This window comes from Perca flavescens, chromosome 9, assembly GCF_004354835.1.
Source record: "Perca flavescens isolate YP-PL-M2 chromosome 9, PFLA_1.0, whole genome shotgun sequence".
Lineage (NCBI taxonomy): Eukaryota > Metazoa > Chordata > Actinopteri > Perciformes > Percidae > Perca > Perca flavescens.
Genome location: NC_041339.1, coordinates 10,826,608 through 10,834,365, shown reverse-complemented (window position 1 = coordinate 10,834,365; position 7,758 = coordinate 10,826,608). Strand labels below are relative to the sequence as shown.

General features: G+C 39.4%; 1 long non-coding RNA gene across 1 annotated transcript; it reads left to right on the top strand.

Moving 5' to 3' along the window:
* The first annotated feature begins 6,841 nt into the window (after positions 1 to 6,841).
* Positions 6,842 to 7,298, top strand: LOC114562173 (uncharacterized). The gene is made up of 2 exons (XR_003693446.1): positions 6,842 to 7,033; positions 7,139 to 7,298. It is a non-coding gene; the product is annotated as an uncharacterized LOC114562173 (long non-coding RNA).
* The last annotated feature ends 460 nt before the right edge of the window (positions 7,299 to 7,758 follow it).

Below are 7,758 nucleotides of genomic sequence, written 5' to 3'. Positions count from 1 at the left end.
TTGGCAACACTGATTGCAGATTGCACAGAGGAACAGGCAGGAGCTGAAAGCAGCTCTCCTCTGCCCCCCTGCGTTCACAGTAATATTTTTCATATTGATTATACTTTATTTCACCCCCAATCCATCATCCACTATTAAATCAGAATGTTAATTTTAGTGACTCGAACTGCCGCTGATAAAGTGCTAGTAGTTGCTATTGATGCTGCTATCACTAGACCCAAGGTGCTAGCTAGCATGTTTGTGTGTTTTTGGACATGAATGTTCCGGTTATGAGGCTTATCCCGTGTTTGATCATATGCGGTTCGGGAGAAACTCTATCCATAGATGTAAAACGTATAAGCAATACATGACAGCACGACAGTGATGCGGCTAGCATCGAGGTCCGTAGCACTAGCTAAGCATCACTGAAGTGCCAATGTCACTGTATAGTCAGTCAACCAACTTAAGCTAACGTTAGCTTTGTAGAGATCGTAGGATTTCACAAACTGAATAAATACTGCACATATAAACACAAAAACTACTTTGCCAGCTCAATCATATTGTAACAAAGATATTTGCTGAAAATAATATTTTTATGTCAACAGATTTAGCTCCTGTATGTCCTCCACATGTAGCGAGCAACTGTTTTTAACATAGGGTTGTGTCACCTGTCGAAGTCTGATCTAATCGAAGAAATCTGGTTTTCATATCCCTGTACAGACTCTTCGTCTGCTCTGAGCACATCCACCTCTCTCTCTCTTTCTCTCTCTCTCTCTCTCTTTCACAGTTTCAACAGATGTCATCATTATGTCGAATTTAGCTAAAAAAAGACACACATTTATTGACTGTAAGCAAATATCAATAAAAGAAGATTAATCCCTGATCGGATCTACTGGTTGTAGGCCTATTTAATGGCATTTTACATCCTGCAGCACATCTGCCAGCAGACTGCTGGTTGTAGCCATTATGCTAACTAGAGCTGGTTTTCATACATCTGTATCACACAGGGAGGAAGATTCGCTAGGGATCGGGGATCATTTGCTTTTGTCTGGCTCTCAGATTTGACCAATCATGTTTATTTTAAACTGAGGTTAGGACCTCCTACCACAGAAATATAGAAATAAATAAATGTAGGTGAACAAAAATGTAAAAATATATATAAAGTATTTTTTCATTCATTCTTTTATTTATTATTTTATTTATTTATACATTTATTCATGGATTTATTTATTTTAGCATTTATTTATTATTTTTAATTTATTTATTAAAACATTCATTTATATATTTATTTCATTCATTTATTTATGCATTTATTCATACATTTGTTTATTTATTCCTGTATTTATTTATTTAGACTTAAGTTATGTTCTGTCCACCATACAGATGTAGGATCTGGCAGCAAGAATAAAATGTATTATTACATTCATTCAGTATGCTCACAGGCAACTCTCTTGTTTCTCATTTAAGGTTCATCATTTATGATTTTGGTTGCCTACAAAATTCAGACCCAAATAACAATTCATATAATTGGAGATTAGTATCTGTGGTGTTTCAAAGATAGCTTTTTGCATGTTGAGTGCAGCCATGCACCTGTTATCTACAGTGATGGTTCCTAACTATATCCCTTAAAATAAAGCAGTTTGTACATGTGATCCCATTATCACAGGTTATAGGCTTAATATAAACATGATCAACCAATGTGATTTCTCCAGTATTTCACAAGAAAAAAAATTAAAATAATGTACAGAAAAGTCAGAATAAACGTCAGCGTATTTTTGAAAACAGAATTCCTCTTCTCATGTCAGCCTCTAGCCTGACAAGCCAAACCCACATCAAGATGTTGGGTCTGGGAATTCACCATTGGCAGGGCTCAATCCGAGCGGTGGGATAAATGGTTGTCTTTCAAATTACCTCTGCACGTATTAGGATAGCGCTACAACTAGGCAGAGCAACAAAGAAGGAAGAGAAGCTAGTTGATAGATTACATTTTTGCCGTATCCGGTCGGCAAAACTCCGAACACATCTTCCTTTTTTAAGAATGATTTTAGTGCCGTTCTTTTTTCTTTTCTCAAAGTAAAGCTTAACTCCAAGTCTTCCAGAATACCGCTGTTCCCAGCAGCAGCAGCCATAAGCCCGCCCACCGACTCTATACACGATGTGTTTGGCCTGACCAGAGTTTGGTTTTTCCAGCTCGCAAGCCAACAGAGAGTGCCTAGACCCACCTGGCTGCAAATTAAATTTGCTGCCGCTAGGGTGCGTCTAGATTTCTAGGCTAGACAGCCTCAGCAGTGGTAGAAAAATTAGATCTTTCACTTAAGTAAAAATTCCTCAAGGTAAAAATTCTCCACAACAAGTGTGATGTTGTAGCAGGCCAAAGTAAGCTAATTTTACTACTTCAAAAAATATTAGGTAGTTTAATTTATGATAAGGGCATCATATTTCATAAAGTGATTATATGTTATGTCTGTAGCTGTCAAATAAATGAAGTGGAGTAAAAAGTGCAATATTTCTCTCTGAAATATAGTGGTGTCGAGGTATAAAGTAGCATAATATAGAATAACAACAAAGTACATGTACCTTCAGTACTTGAGTAAATGTACTTAGTGACTTTCCACCACTTCTACTCCGATTTATCTAGGGGTCCCTTTAGGGATTCGCCACCCCCAGTTGGGAAAACACTGATTTTCAGTACATAGCAAGTAGCATAAAATGACTGTGTGCTACTTGTTGTATAATAACAGCCAACCCAAACCACAGCACTCAATGCTCTAAATATGAAGATAGTCCTCTTTACTGTATTGAGTAAGAATTACAAAAGCAGTTATGTTACTCTATTTAGATAAGTGTTATTTGCCATCAACAGTGTTGTAAGCTGCACAAGTATTCATGAGAATGTATTTGAATAATTCAGAGTGCTCTTGCCAACTGCTAAGGAAGGCCAAGTGACAGTCTGTGCCTTATCCTTTGATCAAGGGTTCTATAAGAGCGCGGCATTGGCCACACCGGAGAAAAAGCATATTCAGGCCAACACGAATGCACAAATCCAAGATGACAGTAGCAGTAGGCGGCATCCAAATTTTTTTAACAGCTGAACAGTATTAACAAAATTGGTTTGGCATTGTGTTAAGCAGAAAAGATCCATCAGATAAAACATCCCATCCGGTGGCACTGGAATTAGTGACCAAAGAGCACAACCTTATATTTACAATTATTTTTGGGAATTAAGTAAATTCTCCATTTTGATGTGTGATCTTACACAAAGCCAGAATGCTACAGGTTCAGCTGAGGGTGATTTGTACAGACAGGACCCCTTTAGTTAACAGAGGATTACAAGCCAATTGACTAATAGCACAGCTGCATTTACAATACAGTGGATGCACATTTACAGTGTGATGATGGGAAATATTCTAAATTTAAACCTCAAAACAACACATTTCAAATATCTACTTTAACGGAGAGGCATTAAACAAGCATGCAGCGAGCATGAAGTGTTAAGACAAACAGAACAAAGGAAAATGGAGCACTAAGAAGTGCCGCTCAAATTCCAGACCCAACACCTTTGGACAGCAAATCCCTGGACGCAGACTGCTACAAACTAAATCATTTCAATAAACTGTCACGGAATCAAGCACTGCACCACCCAGGCATAAGCTACAACACAAAAAAAGTCACCCGCTGCTCTGAAATGCTTTGTCGCTAAAATGAAATGTGATGTAGAGCGATTTTCCATGCATTTGCCTTTCAATTATGGATAGTGATTGTAATTAGTTGGGAAGGCGCCCAAACACTGAACTTCTGTTCGGTCCCATTACAGTTTGGGAAGGATGAAAAATACATTAGGTGTGTATATATACACTTTTTAGAGGAACTCTCGCTTATGGTTATAACACTTAGCCATGCAATCCCACAGAGCCTCTTAAAGAGGTTTTTTTCCCCTTTGCCGTTTTCCAGAGTGATCCGTAGCTGATTCGGAAACAATTAGAGATTTGTGTAAATATTCAGTGACGGTAGCTGGAGGACATTTATGATGCTGACAACCCTTGGAGGGCTGGTTCTCTAAATTCAGTTTGGGGATTTGTATGTGCAGATGCTGAATTCAGCGACAGATATGCTGTAATGAGGGAGATCCATAATAGAGAATGATCTTTAACTAACTGGTTCAGGGCCAGCTCTTCAGTGTCTGCTTCTCAACAACAAGGCTCCAGGGTAGAAGAATCTCTCTGTGTGTAACATGCCTGTAAGTGCTGTTTGTTGTCAAAAAAAAACTCTACTACTTGATGTCCTGGATTAAAAATGCAACATCTCCGGTTTCTTTTCTATTTCTCCCCCTTTCATTCCCGGTAAATGAGCTTGGTCAGGTTAAATAAGAGATGCAGATTGACTGTAACAGGAATCTGGAGGTAGATATGTGCTCAGCTCAGTGCAATCTGTGGCCTCTGCCAGATATTTCTCCTGTCATTTTGACGTGTGCTACAAGGAAAGCTGTTTCAGGGCATATGTAATGTGTCTTCTTTTTTTTTTTTGTACATCAGTGAATGTAATGCCACAGATTGTTCCGATGGAGTTGGTTTATGGTGTCCAGCTCCCAAATGATCTTCAGCACTTTTTTCATTATCAGATAGAAATATCTGATAATGAAAAAAGTGCTGATAATGAAAAAAGTGCTGAAGATCATCTTTTTTCATTATCAGATATTTCTCTGGAATATATTCATGAGAAATATCTGATAAGGAAAAAAGTGCTCCAACATAATATTGCTGTATTAGTTTAGCTTGCTGGTGCCAGTGCTAGCTTGGTTGACTGTCGTCCATGGGACCTTTGTTGTAGCAGTCCCTCCAGAGTCTCCCCGATGGATGTCTAAAAAAACCTGGATACAGCATTCGAGGCGGAGCCCCATTTATTCCTATGAGAGTTGCTCAGTGGTGCATGAAGCCGAAAAAGTTAAACTTCCTCGTATATAATGTGTCGGATGATTGGTGTTGCAGAAGCACTAAGGGGCCCATAGAGAAGGCGCACTAAGAGACCTCCGGCTACTTCCGGTTCAGCGCTCCGCTAACTTCAATGGAGATTAAATGATGTAATCGTGCTTATAGACTTTCAAAATGTTGTCAGACCGAATGGATCAAATTCTGATAGTGACTCAATTCGCGGGGGTTGTGATGTTCAAAAAAATATATCCACTGATTTACAGACCTTTCTTTTGCCATGTAATTCGCGAAAAATTATTTTTGGGCCTCATGGCATCATGCGACGGACACAGAAGTTGTAATTCCACTGTTTGGCAGCCATGTCAAATTGGCTTCAAATGAGCCTGGTCCCCCCCCACCCCCATCTGAAAAAGTTCAGTAGCCTACCTACCAGCTAGCTAGCTAGCTCGCTCCTGCTAGCCTGAGCAGGCCTGAGCAGGCAAGGAAAACACAATGGGCGTTTCTCAATACCAAGAATGCAAACTACGGACTTGTGTTCTTGGGGAGAACGTTCTTGCTGGTTGTTCTTGGAAGAATAAACTCGCAAGTTCTCAAGCACAGAAAACGCTGTTAACAGTTTGAGACGATGCGTTCTTCCTGTTATTGCTCAACACCCCCAGGCTACCTGCAAGGCTCCAAAATACCAGCTAGATATAAAAACCACAACAATATAACCACTTTGTATTAAAACAATCTCCGGACAAGAAAACCTCATAATGCTACAACTATTGCAATAATATTGAAAAATAAAACTAATTGAGCTTTAATTTGATTGTTTATGGTTTAGCTCAAACACCCTTTACTTATTCAAAAAAGTGGAACGCGATCCCTACTATTATTAGTGTATAAGTTTAAGTCAGTTTAAATAAAAACAAAATAGGCATATGCACTGGTGTGTCCTATGTGTTCCTATAAGTATTATGTGGAATTACCATTTCTATATTATTGTAGTGCACTGTATACGGTATGCCCAGGGAGATGGAAATTAGAAGGTTGGTGTCTCCCCTTTAGTCTACATAACATGTCATAGCATGTTACCACTTTATGTACAACTGTAAATTTATCATACAGACTGAAACTCAATTTCTAATAAATCAGAAAACAAATACACCAAAAATATGAACTAAATACAAAATATAATGTAGGCTATAGCCTATGGCATAATTTAAACAAGTCTCCCGAAAAGAAACGGGTATATCTCATATAATATACAGTATATGGTTTATCTCTCCTCTGCCTGCTGCGGTGTGTGTATGTATGTGTGTGTGCTTGTTGAGTTTAACTCCAAAAAGACCGTTAACACAGGTTCCCGTTAATCTTATGATGCACATGTGTTGTGATATTTAAAAAAACGATCCGTCAACGGCAAAATAAAAGCCTCTTATTTACGGAACCGGTCTATAAGACCTCCGGGGTCCTACAGCGGGGTCTCCGAGTGAGACTGTCCGAGCGCCGAGCTAGTGGCCCCGGCAGGCGCAAGCTGGCAGCCGCGTCAATTTATGGAGCTCCGAAAACTCCGAAAACTTTGGAGCAAATTGTCAATTCGGCAAAGATTTTTGCAAGACTGCCAATATTCGAAATCTAAACCTTTCATTTCTCGCCTAAAATGTTCTCAGAAGTGAATTTAGTGATGAATAAGATTGCGAAAATTGTTAAAATTGTCCCGTTTTTGTACTGTCTATGTACTGGAAATCCAACCAATGAATCCAACCATCATTGAATGCCGAAATGAATGTTGGGATACAGGTGCTGCGAAGTTCATACAAGTTACCAACCGATGTATCCTCGGTAAATGGGCGTGTCAAGAATACATCCGGGAATTTTAACTGTTCTTGGCGAAATGGGAACTTGTGTATTGGGACAGTACTTTGGCAACACGAGATGACGTTTCACAGGGACACAAGAACACAAGTCAATAGAAGAACACATATTGGGAAACGCCCAATTTTCAATACTTTTGTTATTCTCCTCCTCGTCAGGACACCTGTGGCTTCCTACTCACCTGAAGCAGATCCAGTAATCACCGCTCCTGTTTTAAACCCTGGCTTTTAGGTCAGCCTCTGCCAGATCGTCCGTTCACCCAAGTGGTAACACTTGCTACTGCCAGCCTAAGTGTTTTTTGAAAGTCTGCCTTTAGTATCTCCTGTTGTAAACTTAGTTTGACTTTGTGTATTTTTTTGCTCCTGCTTCAGATTCCCGCTTCAGCCCTGGAAGCCCAGTCTGCCTGCCTGAGCCGAATTGTTCTTTGTTGGACCTGCCTCTTCCCTGTCTACCCGCTCTCAGCCCCAGAGGATTTCAAAGCACCTTCATTAGTTTTGTGTTCAATAAACCTCTACACCTGTTCCAACCGTTTCTCCTTGTCTGCTCCTGAATCTGGACAGCCCAGCCTAACACTCCATCTTTTTTGAGCTAAATTAAGAAGAGTTGTTACTTATCATCGCTGTACAATGTAGGCTACTGTTAGTTGGCTAATCCAAAAATATGTTTGCATTGTTTTTAGACTTTTCAGACAGGAGCTGGGTGAGTTAGTTTGCAGTTTCCAAGCCTGCTTAGTGAGGCTAAAGATGTGAGTAAATTTGTGTACACGTGAACATGTTAGAATGTTAGCATGCTAATGTTGCAGTGCAATAAGTGCAGGAAAGGCTAATGCAAATATGTATAATATAACACAAACTACACTTTTAAAAGAGGTATTTTGAAATTAAAGTGAAACTATGTTGCTGAAAAAATCTCACTGTGGCCCTAAGTGACAATTACGAGATAAAGCTAAATGCTAAAACACAGTGTAACAGTAGGCCTAGCACATGTACAG